Genomic DNA, 17,841 nt, shown 5'->3' with positions numbered 1-17,841 from the left:
TACGTTTCCCAAGCTGATGAATGAAACAGGAATAGCAGACTATTTGCATAATATAGTTTCTATTAATGTGACTTTCACATTTTTCAGTGCCTTTTTTTTGTGTGTAGAGCTATTCTTTTTATTGCTGTACTATTTTCTCTTCCCTTGTCCTTTCTTTCAGCCTCCTTGATACATGCATTGATTTTTTTTCCTATTAAAAAAGAAAAAAAACCCCACAACAATAAATGAAGAAAACACAACCCCAAATATGGAAATGTACCCCCTCTTCTCAACCTCTGAACATTGTTGTTCTGCTAATTTTGTAGTGAATTGTCACAGCTCTGTGGTCTTTATGTTTAGTTGTGTTGTGTTTAGTGTGGTGTAATTACTACTACAGATTGTCCTGTAGAGATTATTTCCCAGTTAAGTCACCAGTGTCTCATACACCCCCTAACCAGAGACTCCTTGAAACATGACACAGGTCGTCATGTTCCTACCAATCAATAGCAATAACTTGAGAGAGTCTTCCTTGACAGCTCTGAAGTACTTGGGCTGATTTTCTTCACATCAGCTGCCAGCTCGGTGTTTGAGGTGAACTCCATTTGAATTTCTCCTCTCCATTAATCAGCGAGCTTCAGTGTGGTCCTTGGGCTGTTCCATATTGCTAGAAAGCCAGATTTCTCTGGTAAGTGCTTTTGATACTTGTGTCAGAACAAGCATTGCTGTCATTGTTTTCCTGTCAACTTTCTCCATGTGTACAAAATGAAAGCTGCTGGCCGGAGCAGAAGAGGTTTGTCTGTCTCTGCATTCTTTGGCTTAAAAATAAAACTTTTGCTTCTCAGATGGTGATTCTGAAAAGTTAATGTGGAAAGATAGAAGATGGTTCCAAAACCAGATATTGAGTGCAAAGTCACTATCCCATTCTGTTATAAGCCTAAGTTCAGTAAAATCAAGCATGTTTTTTGAAAAGACAAAGTGACACCTCATATTCTGGAATACCATCCCACTGTCTTGGAGTTTGAGAGCTACTTTTCAAAATTATTTAATTAAGATGCAATCTAAATGCCAAAGTTACAAGTTAAAACTTTTTAGGCTGTTTTAGTGTGCATAAAATGTAATAGCCCTAAATCATATGGAAGTAAGTATTAGTCTCTCTGTCTTGTTTTTAGTTTATCCTGTCTTAATGAATAAAGTATCCCCAGCTGAAGTAGGGCTATAGCTGCTTTTATGAAAGTCAATATGTTAGGCTTTTGTTGAGTCTGTGGTCAACCAGGCTGTAGCAACAAAAACATTGAGAGTGTGGGAATCTTACTGGGATGGTAATTTCAAAGCTTCTTTGTGAGCTTTTTGCAGGCAATCAGAGACAAGTAGAACAAACCAAAGAGGCCCTGTCTTTGAAATATAATTGAGTTTGATGTACTGCTTACTCAGTTTTCTTTGCCTTTGACTCTGCGGAATTTTTTTAAATGAAGACATCTGACTGTGTGATGAAGTGGGAAAGTGGTCATATTTGAACTTAGCCATTTAATATTAGATGAAATTTTAGTGATTTCTTAGGAGGTATTTATGAAGGTCTTTTAAAGAGAATAAAACGCTCAGTCTAATGCCTGTGTGTAAATGGCTGTACCATATGAAATTAACATTTTCTTAATTTTGGTCATGATGGATCCACCTCTAAGGGTCAGACATAATGCTGGTTAATCTGTAATTCTTGTTAAACAAGCGTGCTTCACATGACAGTGGGAATCACTTTTTGTGGATTTTACTTCCAGAGGTGACAATACAGTTGTGTCTTGTACAATGCAGGTTTTATTTGATGTAGTAAGGGACCACTTTCTGAGTTCTTCTGATGATGAATGTTTCTGCAAAACCTCAGGAACAAATCTTTAGAGTAAAGTGTTTTGATCTAGCAGTAATGTAAAAATGCAGAAGTCTTTTAAGACTTTAAGATGTTTCCCTCTTTATCTTGACACAAAGTTCCCATTGTATTTACCAGAAGTCCTGACCTTGGAGTCAGGTGGAATAAGCCTTTGGACTCCTTGGACTTAATTTTTCTGTGGGAAAAGGGTTTCTGTAGAGTGAGTGTGGTTTGTGGTTGAATGGCCATTAAATAATCCTAGAAAGCAGACCACCAGGGTCTGGCAAGTGGGTCTGGTGTGAGATGAGGTCTCACATGAAGATTGGTGTTTTGTTCTCACTTTATTTCCAAATCAATATGGAAAACATTTTAATTTGATGATCCAGCTTGGTTTTGTAACCAGAATTATATGGGATGTTTATCTGTCTGCACTGCTTCAGCGTTCGTGTATTTTGACCATATTTATTACAAATTACAACTTGCTGTGCAAATGAGTTTAGTGTTACACATCAGTAATCTCCTTGAATCTCTTATGAAGAGAAAATAGACAGCAGTTTAGCTGCTCTATAATGTTTATAGGATTCTCTCTTTCACATTCTCCTTGCACTTAAAATAGCTCTGGGCTTTGATTTCGGAACTGAGGGTATACTTTGATTCATTCAGAGTTTGGACTAGTATTGCCCAAATAATCAATTGTATTAAAATTACTGAAAGAGCATGTTGTGTGCTCCCCACACCTGTTGCCTGCTGACAGGTTAAAAAGCCTCTACAGTAGAATTAGACTTTGATTACGGAGGTTTTGGTGCTTTTACTTCTTGCTTAGTGTTTGGTTGAATTTTGGGGGCATGTCACGTATCAGATTTCAATAGAAAACAGCTCTGCTTTTGCCAAGTAGTTGTGCAGTCTTAAGCTGCGAGTCCATGTCACTGTGCTGCCCCAAGAGCTTGGTGTGCAAACAGCTCCTGCCTGTTCCCTGGATCATTCCAATTTGTGCCTTCTCCTTCTGTAAAGCTTGATGGCTTTCATTGCTCCATGGGATGGCATTAAAAACTCATTTTCTTGTGGGTACATTGTAAAACTTCATGGTTGGTCTGTGGTGTTGGAGTGATACACCCTTTTCTACTTGCCCAAGTCCTTTGCTCTTTCTTTCCAAACCAGTTGGAGATGTTTATAAGTTATTCTCAAGAGTTGTCAAAAGCAGGTATCTTACAACTTACATGCAGCATGTTTTAAATAATGTATTATAAGTCTTTAACAGCAACTAATGAGATTATTATAATTAAGAATAGAGGTAATGCTCTAAAGTATTCTGAACACATTATGTTCTTCAGTCTATTTTGACTGTTTCAGCACAATTTCATTTTTGCATCTTGCTGCTGGCAGGCTTTAAGTGTCTGGAGTTCAGGGCCCCTGTGGGGATCCTGAGCAGGGACAAGGCTGAAATGTGGTACAGTGGCTCCTGGCTGCTGATGGCACCTGGATTTTCATTCTGTGCCATTGAGGCTGGAGAGGAACAGGTGCAGGTATTTTCCTTGATCTTGTCTCACTAGAAAAATGCTTCAGATAGATTTGGTACTGGGGGACAGGTGTTGAGAAGGGACCATCAGGACCATCAAGTCCAACTCCTGGCCCTGTGCAGGACACTGCTAAGATCACACCTTGTGACCTTGTGCCTGAGAGCATTGTCCAGATTCTTCTGGAACTGTGTCAGGCTGGTGCTGTGACCACTGTCCTGGGGAGCCTGCTCCAGTGTCCAACCACCCTCTGGGGGAAAAACTTTCCCAATCTCTAACTTAAACCTCCCTGGACTCAGCCTTATGTTGTTTCCTCAAATTCCATCTGTGGTGCAGAGATCAGTGCCTGTCCCTCCTCTTCCTCCCTTGAGGATGTTGTAGGCTGTGGCAAGGTGTCCCCTCGGTCTCTTTTTCTCTTCAGCTGGACAGACCAAGTGATTTCAGCCACCCCTGGCGTGGCTTCCCCTCCAGACTCTTCACCATCTTCCTTGCCCTCTTTTGGACACTGTCTAACAGCTGAATGGTTTTTTTTGGTACTGGTGCCCCGAGCTGCCCCCAGCACTGGAGGTGAGGCCATCCCAGCGCAGAGCAGAGCAGCACAATCCCCTCCCTTGCCCAGCTGGTGATGCTGTGCCTGATGCCCCCCAGGACAGGCCTGGCCATGTTCAGCTTGCCATGAAATTCATCTTCCGAACCCCTGGTTTGTTGGCATGTTTGGAAAGCATCTATCCATCCTTAAATTAAACCTGTGTTTATCCAAATTCGTTTGTCCTTTCCCTCTGAAGTGCTGTTTTGGATGTGGTGAGCAGCAGCCTGGAGTGGTTACAGCTGCCTGGGAAGGGTTGTCTCAGAAAAGATGGTGAATGCAGTGGTGTGGGTGGCTTTCAACAAGAGCGTGGTGACAGAAGTCAGTAGGCTGAGGACAGTGTTTATCTGATCTGACCATATTTAATATTTCCTCTGTTCCTGTCTCTCTCTCATGGCCCCCTGTGCATCTTTAACCTTTTCCTTTATCTGGAAGCATGGCCTGGAGGCAATTCACTAATCACGATCATTAGAGTATGAGGTCTATTGCTTTTTGATTAATCTCTCTCCATGTGCCCTGTGGCACTGCAGTTTGAAATACAGCTCCAAAAGATCCATGGAGTTGGAGGCGTGGAGCTTACTCTGCACTAGTGATGTGCAGAGGCATTGCATTTTCTGTGCATTTGGGAGCTCTTCTGAGTTTGAGGCAAAGAAAATGCTCTTGTTATTGATACTTAGATCACTTTATAATACACCTCAGCTTTCATCCCCTGAGAAATTGTGTCAGTAATTGAAAGAGCCATTGTCTCATTCCAGTTATCTAAACAATCTCAGTCTTCATTCTTATAATTATTGGAAGAGCCCAGCAGCAAAAATCTTATTAGTAATTTCCTAATGCTACTGGGAAACAATATTTCTAGAATAATTTTCTGTACTGAGTCAATGATACAAGTCAAGATTGGTATGAAAACAGATTAGGGAGTGTCTAAAGAAATTTATCACTTTTTTTTTGTTTGTCACAATAACATTATGGAGATATATATATATTTTAAATACAATGAAGCATAAAATGAAAATTCTGGAAGTGAAGTTCTGATAGCTGGGTTGATACCTTGTCCTTACTAATGGAAAAATATGGAATCCTTTGTTACTGGAGTTCAGATAAAGTTTTCACATTTTCAGCCCTTGAAGGAATATAACTATTATGAAAGAAATAAAGCATGGTTAATTTTATAGACTCATAAAAGCTTTCAGATGATTTCAAGTGCAGTATTTGTTTCATTACAAAGAATTAAAAATGTATCATTAGTTTTGGAAAGGAAATTCAGTATAGTTTTAGGTGTGGAGGTTTCATCCCTGTTAGAAATCATCTTTGTAAATCTATTGTGTGGAATGCACATAAAGACTAAGAAAATAAATATTCAGATGAAGAAAAAAATGACACTGGAGTTTACAATACCTGCATGCAGATCTATCTTATTTGACAAACGGCTTCTAATTTCACTGATTTCTTTGGTTCGCTGCATTTTAATTAAGCTTTTGACTGCTGCCTCAGTAAACCCTTCCTGCTTCACAGAATCGATAAGCTATCCACACTTATCTGAGCTACTGTAAGATGCTGAATATCATGTATGGGCGGCACATTTCTTCAGTCAATTATTCGTGGAGGAATTGCTTGGTCTGGCTTTCATTTTGGATGTTGTGGAACACAGCAGCTGGTTCTGCAGCAGTGTTGCTGCTGGTGTTACTCAAAGCACTTGTGTTCTTTTGGTTCATTCATGGGTCATTCTGGAGAAGGGAGGTTGCTTGTGTTATGAGGGAGTTTCATTTTCATTTCAGAGAATTGTCCAAGAGCTACAAAAACTTACGTTATCCCTTACAATATCTCAGTAGACTTTATTCTGAGTTCAAACTCCTCCCCTATGAAACAGCACGTATTGAGCTCGCTCTTCAGTCATCTGTTTATTTCAGGTTTGTTCATAAATAATCTAATACATTTGAAAGCTTGGAGGTTTGGTTCCAAACTGCTTAGTTACCTTGCTATTTAAATACTCTTATGCTAATGGCTGTGTGCATTATTAATGCTCATGGATCACATTATGGGGCATAGAAGATAATGTAATAGTGTGTTCTGTGAATATGTTTAATAAAAACCAGATTAGAATTAAGACTGTATTGTGAGTCACTGACATATCAGCTCTGGGCTTAATATCTTATCTAAATCCCTGTCCATAGCTTTTAATACAGTTTGCATATTTTAGTGAAGTTGAGTGTAATAGTTCTGTACCACTCAGAAGAGTAACAAATACAGAACATACAAAGGTTTTTATAATTGAAAAATGTATTATTCTGATGGATATGTGCTCCATCAGTTCTTGTTTTTCTCTTTATGTCAAATTGTTTCTTTCTGCAAACAAATTACGGATGTGTAATAAACAGATTTCTGATGGGTATGGAGAATATTTGGTAGGAATACAAAGATAAAACCAAAAAAAGCTCACCCTGGAGCTTAAAACGAGATCAAAACTGTGTGCTCTTAATACATTCTGGTAGCTGTGTCAATATATAGGTAATTTTGCTGTCCTGTTCTTGTGGGGCACCAAGGGATTTTGTTTCTCTGCTCCTGTTTCCATGGCAATTAGAATTAGATTAGGTTTAGGTTCACAGTGGATAAATGAGAGCGACTAAGCTATGATGTAGTGCTTGTGAGTCAGGAACACAGTGAGTCTTTTTATAAAGTAGCCCAAAACTGTGCTTAAATCATTGTGGTTTTCTGGTTGCTGTTGACTTGCTTGTATTTATCTTTCAGCATCTGGATCTTTTGCTTGTGGTTGCAGTCTGGTGGCACTTGTGCTTTTTGTGTTATAGGGATGTAGCCTTTAAATGAGAACCAGTCCCTGGATTCTAGTGATAGCTGCATGTTGAACAGTCAGTTTGCATATTTGCTAACAAATATTTCTATTAACTATTTTAAAAACTCTTTAGCCCATGACTGATTTTTGCAGTGTTTTGAATGTGGTGTAATGGTATGATTTTTATCAGCACCCACTCTTTAGGATGAATTTCTTGGAAGACCATTCCAAAACCAAGCCACTGTATTTGTATTTGTCCATACAGTTTGTGTGTGTGTGTGTGTGTGTATGCATATAGAAATTTATAAACCTTTTCCTTCTTCTGGTACTTGTTAATAAATTCATACCACCCTCACCCCAAGAGATTTTCATCCTTCCTGTTTTTCCAGGAATTGGAATGGAGAGTAATATTACTGGTGGACTCTTTTCAGTCCCTTTTGAGCTAGTTCCCATGGAGCATAGTTCTTTTTCCTATAGTGTGTATTTAACTTTACCAGCGTTTTGCACTAATGGATTGCAGATGCTGCAGAGAGTGTTATTATAAGAAGATTTCATGCTCTGGTAGTAATGTGTCATGCTTTTATAGTCTCTGAGTATGTGATAGTTGTGACATTACTCACAGTATTTAATGCTTGCATTTTGTTTAATAATTATCTACCTTTTACAAGGGCTATGGTAGATTTCACAGAAACATCATCCTGGCAGATATTTCAGCTATTGTTTTAGGCTCTCTGAGGTACACCTAGACCTAAAGACAATTGGGAATATTATTTATTGAGGTACAATTGAACTTCATCCTTCCGGGAACATTTGAGTTGGCAGAACTAATCCTTGCAGTAGTCTGTGCTCCTGCAGCCCAGGGAGGGAGCCTTGGGAAGTGTCGGTGGCTTCAGGCCCCAGTGCAGGAGCACAGCTGCTGGTGTGCTTGGCTGGCAGAGAGCACTGGTGATGCTGGTGCTGTGGGTGCTGGGATTTCCCTTTGGCAGCCCAGTTCCTGCCCTGCCCTCTGCACTCGGCTGCTTCATCTGCCTGTTCTGCCTGGCCCATCCTGATGGTGTTTGTCTGATGTGTTGTCACAAACAGGCTCTTTGGTTTCTGGCTTATCTACCTGCATTCGCAACACGTGTTTTTGGAAACAAGCTCACAGATATCTGTAAACAGATACATTTAGCTCTTACAAGACGCTTGAGAAGGAATTTCTGCAATTACTGTGAAGAACTTGTATGCTTATTTTCATGTGACTGGATCTATTGACTAGAGAATCTGTCTTGTATTTACAAGCTGAAAACATGACTAACCCCTAAACTGGTAGAAAATAACCAAATTACTTGATATATATTGTACCAGGCTGAGCAAGGAAGCGGGAATAAGAATAGAGAATAAAACTTGGAGTTTTCTATAACTCATGCTCTATTTTAGACTAGGAAACCATTTTTAGATCCCAAGTCAAACTAAGGGGAAAAAGAATTTATTAAGCAAATAAATACATAGATGTCAGTAATTTAAAATCTCTGTAGTTTTTTTTGTATCTTGATAGTTTTTCACTATACTTAATGTGGCTTTAATTAGTATTTATATAAGTATAGGGTTTATGTAGTTCAGAAAAGAAGTTTAAAGGAACTGCACTAGAGAATCTATTACTACATACAAGAGCCATTTTGACTCTTTGGAGTTGGAGACTTGGAAAACAGATGATTTAAGATACATCAAGGGACTGCATCATCTGATCTGTCCCATATTCAAAGTCAGAGCCCTCTAAATTTCTAGGGATTCACCAGACTGTGGAGGCAAAATGCTGGAAGAGACACCATCAAGGGCTCATCCTTTGCAGTCCCTGTACTGGAAAGTAATTTTACCTTCTGGTTTTGTCCTGCCTCAGTCTGTGCCCATTAAAGCAAATGCATCTTTGTCATGCATGGGCACCACTTGCATTAATGCTGATGGAGTTTTCATATGCACGTTGGGTTCCTGCATTCCTAATGCTGCACAAGTCAGCACTGATGTACTCTGTGTTTTCCTCTGTGCGTCAGCATTGTGATCATCAGCAGATACATGTATCTACATAGATCTCCGGGAATTCTCCTTAAGGAATCGGGCAAAGCTACTTTTTGGAATGTTTTTAGTAGCTGTCATTTATTTCTATTATTATATGATGGGGAGGTTTACTACAATTCAGCAGATGGGAGTTGGGTCCAAGGTAGTAGATAAATGTACTCTGCAGGTTCTGAAATCAAAACACATTGCCAAGGTTAAGGGATTGTTGAAATCCTCAAACTCCAATTTACTTTTCATTTAAGAAAGAAAAAGCCTGTGCACAGAATACATGTGATATAGTGATTTTTGAAAAGTGTAACAAGCCGTATGGATTGCAATGTTTAGTTAATGAATAATCTGAGTGATTATTGTAAGTTGTTTTGAGCCTGTAAATTGCATACTACTTTTCAAATAATTGCTACTTTTGTATAGAAATAAAGTGGGGTTTCTACTCACTGTGTTTAATGTTAGTGTTGTTTTATATGAAGTATAAGGTGAAGAGAAAACAAAACCTTAAGGCTGGGGGCTTTTTGGGTGTTGGTTGGTTGGGGTTTGGAGTTTTTTTTGTTTGGGTTTGGGAGGCTTGTTTGATTTGGTTTTGATCTTAAATCCCATCTTCAATATCAAGCGAAATTTCAGGAGAAATCTGTGGGCTTCTATTTTGATAGCAATTTGCTGTATTCCAACTAAATGTTGGTAAGTGCTGTCCTCTGTGTGCTTTTTTCCTGTTTATACGGCTGTGCGCATTTTGGGGTAATGTGAGGTGCTTGGCACTGGAAGTAGCTGCATCTCAAAGCAGTTTAAGTTGTTTGGATAATCTGTGACTGACACAGGGGACTAACAGGGGCTGGAAAATTAAATGACAGCACTGTTGAGGTGACCTGTGTATTAAAGACACAGGTGGAACTCTGAGTTCTTGTGTCCATTATCAGTGTAAATGTATCAAGTGGCCTGGCTGTGCTTGACCTTTTGCATGGAGAGCCCATACAGTGAGTGCCACGGAGCTCTCCTTTTCCAAACCAAAACACATGCACCTCTTTCATCTTACAAGGCCTCTGTAAAGGTCAAACACGGCTATAGTTCAGCTGAACAAAAGGGATCAGCTCCCTTGCAATGCCACAAATAAGAGGGGTAGAGGTTTAATTCATGGAAGGGAGGTCACACAGTGGATGAAAGTAAAGATTTGCTACTCATAGGTAGTGCACTACAGTATCTTGGCTCTGACCACATGACTTGGTGACTGAGAAATACTGATTTATGTACGAATATTTTATGTATCAATACATGCTCTGGTTTGGAATGCAATTGCTTGCTTTTCCTAAAGGGTTTTCTTTAATAACCTCCCAATTTCAGCCAGCCCATTTATTTAATTGAGAGCATGTTGCTGTCTAGCCAGCAGATAAACTAGCTAACCTTGTCCTTTTACCTTCTGAGTGCAGTTTCACGTTACAGGATTATCAGCCCAGAGCCAAGTTATCATACAGTAATAATAAGCTAACATAGCTGTGTGAGCACATTTAATTAACTGCAAAGATGGAATTCTCAGCTTTTCCATCACTTGGCCAACATCCAGAAGTGTGTAACTTCTTTGCTGTAGGAAACGCTGTAGAATACAAACTATGCACATTTGCATGTAGGCATTATCTGGACAGTCTTTGATATCCATATCCTGGTCTTGGTTCAGTTTTCCTGTGCATTTATCTCAGCATTGTAAATGCAATGTTGCATTTGTTCTTCGCTTAGACACTAACACTGACATTTTACTGAAAAATGTCATTTGAGGGGTCTTTTTTAAATGGCGTAGCTACTAAAGAAAATACCAAAAGGCGCATTTTCCGTGTGTTGTCTTTCTGAATAATGTTCTCAACAGCTGCTGCAGCTGTGGATGTTGTCAGATTGTAAAATAAGCTTGGAACATGCTCACAGTATGAGTGTCCACAGACTAGACTTGGTGAAAGCTTAAACTGGGCAGTCCTCAGTGCAGCTGCTGTGGATAACCAGCAGCTCCTTCTCCCACAGTCACACCGAGCATCACAGGGCTGGATTGTTTCCAGCCTGGTTCCCAGTTCAGTGTACATCACTTCTGCAGTGGCTAGATGGAGATGCATTTTTGTTTATTATGCTCTACTATTTTTACTTCCGAAAGATTGTTAGAAAAGCAGAACGGAGTGGGAATGGTGACTAGCTAACTATGTAAGTTACTGTTACACAGACTTTGCACAAGCTGAGGTGAAAAAATGACTCTGTGGACTCTTGAAATAAATACATTGTGCATTCTTTTCTACATGGTGCATTCTTTGCTCTGCATTTTATCTGGGTTCTACTTTACTATTTTTGTAATTAAATGTTCTAATGAAAAAGTTCCTCTCCCCTTTTTTTCCTCTCACATTAGGGTCAATATCCTTCACCTCACCTCTTGTTTCTTTCTCCATTTTTAACTACATGTAAATCTTATGGCATCTCAACTGTAACTTCCATGTTATTTTAAAATACCTAAGATTAGTGTAGATGTATAAAGGTTTGAATGCTGCTTGCTCTTGGTTTGTAGTATAGGGAGTGATGTGTCTGCATGCAAAATCCAAGTTTTAATGAATGTATGAGTCCTCTCTCAAATATAAGATGAAGTGGGGAGGTTATTCAGGTGGCTGAAACAGAACAAAACCCCCTTTTATCAGGATACCTGGATGATTTTGTGATTGTTCTGTTCTTTCTTCCCTTTTTTTAGCTAATTTTCAATTGTGCTAAGAGAACGTAAGAAAATTTGCCCTAAACATTTATTCTCCTTTAGTGTTGATAACATTTGGGGCAGGGAGAGAAGAAATATTTCAATGGCTTCTTGTGATCTGGTCAGAACTGAGGGAATCTGGCTGCTGGATTGAAATTTGTTTAAAAACAGCTTAGTACTAGTTCTGTGGTTTTTTGGGGTTTGGTTTGTTTTTTTTTTTGTGGTTGTTGTTGTTTTTTTTGGTTTTTTTTTTCAGAATAAAAGGAAAGCATTTTGTTTTTAGCATTTGGTTTCCAGCATTCTGGGAATACACATCATGACTGTGTATTAACTTCATCTTATTACCTACTGTGTTTCTAATGACACTGGTATAACCCTCATGCGTCTTCAGTGACTCTGCTCTCTGTTCCAGGTGCTGCTGTCAGGATTGATTGGTGTTGTTTCATGGAAGAGGCCCCTGTCCCTTGTGGTGAGCAACTCCCAGTGCTTTTGTCTTTATAGAGAAGCCTGATAGTCTGTGGGGATGATTTGCATTGCTGCTGTGTATCCTGATATTTACAAACGCTTAGTACAGAAAGTGAAAGGCCTTTGAAGTTCTAATGTATAAACTACCTGGGTGAAAATTATGTTTTTCTACTGTCTCACAGACTATTGGTCTGCTTGTACCTTTGCATTTAACTTGCCTAAAAATGCATGCAGAGCAATCTTTTTAGCAGGTATCTGGATGGAAAAAAGCCCATTCCAAATTAGTTGTTGTTTGTTTTCATCTGCAGAAAGACTTTCAGCTCCATTATTATTTCTGTTGTGAGATTCATGTAGTTACTTAATAATGAACAGTAATCCATTCTTTGTGTGTGCATGCTAATACAGTTTCAGTTAGCCTATTAATGTAAAGCAGTATTAGATGGAAATCAGTCTTATTAAAAACACGTGATGACTGTGTCAATAAGGATGTGTTAGCAGATAAACACTGCCTTTGAGACAATGTGCATTTGTAACAGAAGAACATGAAACATTTGTAACATAGTACTAAAGATAGTCCCTGAAAAAAAGAATATAGTGGACAGTATGAAATTAAAAGTCTTGTAGTAATAATAATAAGCTTAATTAGAAATTCAGCTATATCTTTCAGTATTATGAACTCAGACAGTAGGCACAGAGCTCACATCATTGGAATAAATGATATTCACACATCAGAAATGTTATCCAGGCCTGTTGAGACTTGACTTTGCTGATTCCTGGACACTCACCTGCATGTTGTAAAATCAGCTGGGCTTTCTATTATTGACTCATTCAGTGAAATGTAAATAGGCAGCCATGGTCAGTGCAGTTCAAGGAAATAAAGATAAAAGGGAGGGAACAGTAATGGGAACATTACTGCTTGCAGAACAGCTCATCTTCCTAAAATCTGCTCTAGGAAATGATTTATTTCCAAGAGTAAGCTTAATGCTCTTGACTTAGATCCTGATCTTCCCCTTGACCCTTGGTGGTGATGCAATAATCAGCTGAAGAGTGGGGACAGGGATGGTTGTTTTCACTTCTGTGTGTGATTAAGCTGTGTAGTGGTTTTATAGTGGCTACATAATGTCCTGCTTTCCTTGCTGAGTCGTGAATACCTTTGAGCAGTTGGACTCCACTGCTTGGACTTCACTGTGCAGGGTGACTGTCTAGTTGGCCTTCAATATACAACTTTACAACTTCGCAGCACAAAGTGCCACCAACATGCTAATGAGCCACATTTCTCCTGATCTGTTTATACAACACGTATGCCAAATACATATGGTCAATAATTACTTTTTAACCTATTTTGTAGTATTATAAGCAGCTAGATAATCGATTACAGTAGGTGTCTTTTTGTTGCGATGTGTTACCAAATGTGGCTTTGCCAAGAGTGATCGCAGAAAGACAGATAGCTTTATCATTTGAAGCTATGAATAAAGTTGTATAAAATTAAACCATGCACCATCTGTGACGTCCTGAAAACTGGTGAAACTGTGATAATATTTTAAGGTGGCAGTTTTCTGCATATCTTGGATTTGTGACTAAAACTAGTTGATAATAACCAGTGTTTTGACTATTGCTGAGCAGCACTTGTGCAGTATCAAGGCTTTCTGGTTTTCCCACACAGCATCACTTGTTTTGGCTTTTTTCTTCCTCTTTGATTTGCTTATTAAACTGTCTTTATTCCCATCCACAAGTTTTTTCCACTTGGGCTTTTCTAATTCTCTTGCAGTCCTGCTGCAAGGGGCAGTGGTTGGACTGGGTGGCTGTGTGGTGCTTTCCTGCTGTCCAGGGTCAGCCCCCCCACACTGCTGCTTGCACCTCACTCAGCACTGTAATCAGACACGGTTTTTCAAAGGATGCAGTGTCTTTTCTTTGCAAATGTATTATTTTCTGCGGGCAAACAGAGGAAGTCGAAGAAGCATTAAACAGAGATAATTCATCAACCATTAATTTCTGGTTGCATCATACTACAAGTGTGTTATGTAGTGTTGGTGTAGAAATGAGTGTGTTGTTGTATAGTTTAAGGCTTTGGAACCAGAGTCAAAGCTGAGAGTAGTTGTGTATTTATAAGCTATTAGTATGAATGCTGTTGTCTATTCTGTGTTCAGTCAAAGATTTACAAATGTGTATGTACCAAGGACATTTTACTGCAATATTAATGTGCAGGAATTTAGAAGTTCTCCTGCTAAAGTGTCTTTGCAAATCTTAATTATCTGGAAAATTCACCAGGTTTTTTGTTAGTTTATCTGAATTTCCTTGGTCACCTCCTAGCCATCAGTTGCTTATGTTGCCAAAATGCTTTATACGTGCAAGGAACCAGAGGAAACACTCAGGCAAAGGAGATCTTTAAATTGCTCATACGTTGATTTTGTAGAGTACTTTCTGTATATTTCAGATGTTTCCTCATTAAGCTTTCTCTATTTTCATTTTGAAATCTCAGGGTACTGGTAGTGCTTTGGGAAAATCTCTCAAGAGTCCCTTTTTTGGAAACCAAGTGTTGGCTGTGTCACTACCACTGCTTAGTGTTAAAATGCAGTGTTAAAGTAGGAATTTGTTTCCTCGTGGTTTATGGAAGTGTCTGAAAATTGGGAGAGAGCGTGTGGAGCTCCTGAGGCTGAGTTAACTTGTAAAAGAATTTTAAATTGTGCAGTCGGATTATTTTTCTGTTACAATCTAATCTATGGTAATTGCAGATCTATTTGTGCTAAGGAGATTAATTCAGCCTCTGAATTGAGTTGAAAGCTTCTCTGTTGCCATCTGGCATTTGAGTGACCCCAGAAAAATATTTTTACATTTTTAACTGAAAGCTTTTACAATAAACTGATAGATATAATATTTTTTTCAATGAACAGAAATGTCAGGTTCATAAAGTCTGTGAATGTCTGTGAGCACAAGATAATACTACTTACTAATAAATGATCTTGATTCCTCAGAATAGCTACTTAAAAGCATTTACTATGAAATGTGCATTTCAGATCAAGTTCTGTGCACCAGTGAACATGCAAATGACTGTATGTATAACTCTGTGTGTTGTCCCTTGAAATGAACCATTATTTCAAGCCTTTTTGGGTTTTGATAAGCACACAGGATTGTCTTCATTTAAGAAACATAAGAGAAGCCACCCTAAAGAGCTGCAGTTCAACCTTCATATCAGCAAAAGGATGAGCTTCTGTGCAGAGTCTCAGGCTGCACCCATGGTAAGACTCAATTAAGTACAAAAATTGTCTTTTTAAGAAAATAATCATCCTGGGTCAGCTTGGTAGTTTGTTGCAAAATGAGAAATTTTCTTTCTAGAATTCCAGTGAAAAACTTGAATTATTTGAAATTCAGACGTGAATTTTTTTTCTTTTTTTTCTGTAAAAATCATAAGCAAAAGATCTACATTTGAAAAAGGAGATTACTGATAATTTCAGATCAGTACATCAATATATACTTTTGCCCCATAAGATGCATGAATATGTAAAACTGGTCCAAATGTTTTCCTCATTGATTATCTCCTCTCACTAAATATCATTGCAGACTACATCAGGAATAACCAAACTTCAGGAAACAGATGAAACATAAAATGTATAGAAATACTGTATTAGTATTATATAGAGAGTGTATTATATAATAGTAAATTTCCTATATTCTGCTCAGTGAGATGAAGTATTCACATGTTGCTGGCCATGTTCTGGCCATGCTGCTTAACCTGATTCCTAGAGTAACTTAAGGGATGAGACAAATCTTTTTAAACTCTTGTAAGAGAATTTACAGCTTCCTTTCAGATGAAATCTGAGAGAAATCTTTTAATTTAAAAAAAAAAAAAGTGGTTGTCCTCCCTCCAATACCCACCCTGCAGCAGAGATTTGGTGTTTGGTTCCTGGAACAAACAGATGATCTATGTACTGGAGAGACAACATCAGCATAAACAGGTCAAGACTGCAGGAGAAAAGCAGGTTCAGGAATGCACAGTATGGGAGAACAGCAGAGAGTGAGGCACCCATCACCTCGTGTGTCACTGCTGGCTTTGATTCCTGTGTGATGTTGAGAGGAGCTGCAGCACATCCCAGTGCCTTAACACATCCGTTGATCACCTTGCAGTATCATTTCAGCATGAGTATTCTTTGAATTCCTTGATCAAAATGTTCATTAGGAACCCTGCTATGAGACAAACACTTGCCTTTGAGGCTGAAGCATTTGCTTAAAGGTGAACAAAACACTGGGTGAAAACAAGTGCATCTTACATACCTGTGTTTTTCAGTTTCTAATGAACTGGGCAGGGGTTGAATGCTGGGTATTGCTGCTTCCAAAAAGAAACCTGGGAGGCTGCAATAACTTCTGTTTGGCAAGCAAATCCAGTGCTGTTCAAAAAGTAGCGCCTCAGATGTAAAGCTGTAAATTTTGCTCAGAGCCGATGTGAACTCAGGCTTTGGCACTGAGTACAGAGTGTTCTTCTTTGACCTCTTTTCTGGGAGCATGGAAGGAAAGTAACCCAAATTCAGAGGAGCTGAATGCTAAATCAGGGGGAAGAGAATTGTGGAGGACTGGGACAGAAAAGAGAAATTGAAATGTGAGTCTGGCCACATGAGGAAGATAGACATCAGAAGATTTGAGAAGAATAGGATGACCAGAAAGAAGTGAACAAAAACCATGTCAATAAGAAATCATACAACGGGATATCTGATGTTTCAGAGATTCAGTGCCCCAAGCACCATAAATAACTGAATTGCAATAGATTTGCATCTTAGTTCTGAATGATTTCAATGAAGAAACTGTAGGCTGTAAATAGTATTGTCCTATACTTGGGACATAATTTAGTTTTCTTTTCCTTTGGCCTTCCTGTTCTCCCTTCACTGAAGGTTAGTTGTATAAAGAACTAATGGGGCTCTACTGCTCTGGTCACCAAACTGCATCATCTGTCTCTGCACACTATTGCAGCATGGCTGGGGTTGTGCTAAAAGTCTGTGAGACAGGATCTGGAAATGAGGTTAATGCATTTAGTGATAACTGTAGTCCAGGTTACACCAGTTTGAAAATAGATTTAGAATATATACATGTTTCATTGAAGCTGCTTGTCTTTTATGTTTATTTCAAACTAATCCCTGAGAGGTTTTTTTCCAATGTATGAACTATTGGTTTAGGCCATGAAATAATGTCTCTTGTTGGAATGAGTAGGGAATCCAAAAAATGTGGTCTTCAAAACTTGTAATTTGAGTTTGTGTAAACTGTAATTACATTCATGTTCCTTTTTTTTTTTTTTTTGGCAGGTAAGTTAATACATCCATTTAGTTTTTAAAATTTGCACTACCTGTTGCTGTTTCTTTTTTTAAACTTAGACTGCTAATTCCCTTCTTTCTTCTTTAACATCATGAAAAAACTGACAGAAAAACCTACCCCCAGTGCCCTTTCATTAGAATAGACCAGACAGAAGAGGAAGAGGGGGAAAAATGGAGAATGACCCAGTAAAGTTGTGAACTGGGTGAGAAAGAAACAGCACCTGAGATGGAAACAGAAGTGAATCAGGGAAATCTTGGCAGTGGTGGAGAAAAGATGTCACAGGGTGAAGCATCTCTTTAGAATGAACATTCTAAGTCCTCTTTTACAGCTTAACTTTTCTTGAAGCTTTCTCTTGCCTAGGTCTCTGTCTGCGTCTCTCTGATGGCCTTTTGACAAGGCTGCCTGTTCCTGCCCCAGCTGCCACCAGCTGTCACTCATGTGAGAATCCAGACTCCTGTGCTGAGCATCCATGTGCTAATTAGTTATCCCCAGTGGCAGAGTTTAAAAAGACCACAAGCAGCTTTTCCTGAAGAGCCGACAAACCCTGCTGGGGCATAACACTTGCCCCTTCCTAAACAAGCACTTCATAAT

The 17,841-nt window shown here is 38.9% G+C and overlaps 1 protein-coding gene across 2 annotated transcripts in view; it reads left to right on the top strand.

The window, feature by feature from the left end:
• Positions 1-17,841, top strand: part of ENTREP2 (endosomal transmembrane epsin interactor 2) — a 95,916-nt gene that overhangs the window by 23,166 nt on the left and 54,909 nt on the right. For both annotated transcript variants that reach the window (XM_066195916.1, XM_066195915.1), the window contains exon 2: positions 11,900-11,956. The gene's annotated coding sequence lies outside the window, so the exon portion shown is untranslated. The remainder of the gene's footprint in view (positions 1-11,899; positions 11,957-17,841) is intronic.

This window comes from Chamaea fasciata, unplaced genomic scaffold (assembly GCF_029207755.1).
Source record: "Chamaea fasciata isolate MVZ Bird 193981 ecotype frontalis unplaced genomic scaffold, bChaFas1.0.hap1 SCAF_14, whole genome shotgun sequence".
Classification (NCBI taxonomy): domain Eukaryota; kingdom Metazoa; phylum Chordata; class Aves; order Passeriformes; family Sylviidae; genus Chamaea; species Chamaea fasciata.
This window is presented reverse-complemented; position numbering and strand designations above follow the sequence as displayed.